The sequence below is a fragment of the Mandrillus leucophaeus genome, unplaced genomic scaffold (genome assembly GCF_000951045.1).
Source record: "Mandrillus leucophaeus isolate KB7577 unplaced genomic scaffold, Mleu.le_1.0 Scaffold178, whole genome shotgun sequence".
In the NCBI taxonomy this organism is placed as follows: Eukaryota; Metazoa; Chordata; class Mammalia; order Primates; family Cercopithecidae; genus Mandrillus; species Mandrillus leucophaeus.
This window is the reverse complement of record NW_012101787.1, coordinates 1,358,643-1,359,651: the sequence shown is the minus strand read 5'-3', so window position 1 is coordinate 1,359,651 and position 1,009 is coordinate 1,358,643. Positions and strand designations below refer to the sequence as shown.

Sequence of the window (1,009 nt, the reverse complement as noted above, 5' to 3'; positions counted from 1 at the left end):
ACGCGAGGAGGAGGGCGGGGAGGGCGGACCGGGTGGGGGAGGCCGAGGTGACAGCAGGTGAGGGCCGGGTGCCGATGGGGAAGTGAGACAAGCACCGTGTGGGTATTACTCATTCCGCTCCACTAACGAGGCTGCTGGCAAGCGGAACTTCTAGCCTCTCTTTCAGTCCAGCTGAAGTTCAATCTCATTGAAGTCACTTCCCATCCCTGTTCGCTTGGGGGGAAACCGGGCGTCCCTGGAAGGGAAGGGAAGGGAGTCCGGGCTGCGCGGGTCAGGTAGCCTCTCTCAGGGCGCCGCATGTCCTCGCCGTCCCCGAACCTGCCCTTCCCCTCATCAAGGGAACTCCCCGGGGAGTCCAGACCGCGATCCCTTTCCTTGGCCCCGGGGTGCGCGGGGCGGACACGCGAGGCGTGGGACTGATGGTAGCCCTGCCTCCAGGAAGCAGGCAGGCGGGGACCTCTGGGCGCTCGGAGGGGCAGCTCCGAGGGCACAGGGTCCAAAGAGAATCAGCCAGATCTCTCCCTGCCCCGGGCAGCCACGGCGGGTGTGGCCAGCGCGGAGGCAGGACGCCGCCGAGCCTCCAGCTTTACCTTTCCAACTCCGACAGCCCGTCGCCTTTCTGACCACGTCCCCACGGTTTTCCAACACCCGCCTCCCTCACCCCACCACACCTGAGGAAAACTTTTCCCTCGCCCCTCAATTCAAATTCACCAGTGCCCACGGTTGCCGCAAACCGCCCAGTCCCTAGCAACAAGGTTCCGGCCGTAGAGCGAGCGCCTCTAGGTGTAAGGAAGGTGATGTCGTAAAGCCGGGAGTGTCGTAAACCAGGTGCGGTGGGGAGGGGGGAGGGGTGGCATTGGGAGTTATACCTGATGTAAATGACGAGTTGATGGGTGCTGACAAGTTGACGGGTGCAGCAAACTATTGCAAGAACAGAAAACTAAACACCGCATGTTCTCACTCATAGGTGGGAATTGAACAATGAGATCACTTGGACACAGGAAGGGGA

General features: G+C 61.8%; 1 protein-coding gene across 2 annotated transcripts in view; it reads left to right on the top strand.

The window, feature by feature from the left end:
- Window positions 1-189: 189 nt before the first annotated feature.
- The window catches only part of ZEB1 (zinc finger E-box binding homeobox 1), a 189,024-nt gene continuing 188,204 nt past the window's right edge, over window positions 190-1,009 (top strand). Inside the window, exons 1-2 of one of the 2 annotated variants that reach the window (XM_011977310.1) lie at window positions 190-275; window positions 608-828. The gene's annotated coding sequence lies outside the window, so the exon portion shown is untranslated. Of the gene's footprint in view, window positions 276-512; window positions 829-1,009 lie in introns of those variants that run through there. The other variant, XM_011977311.1, reaches the window with a different exon arrangement.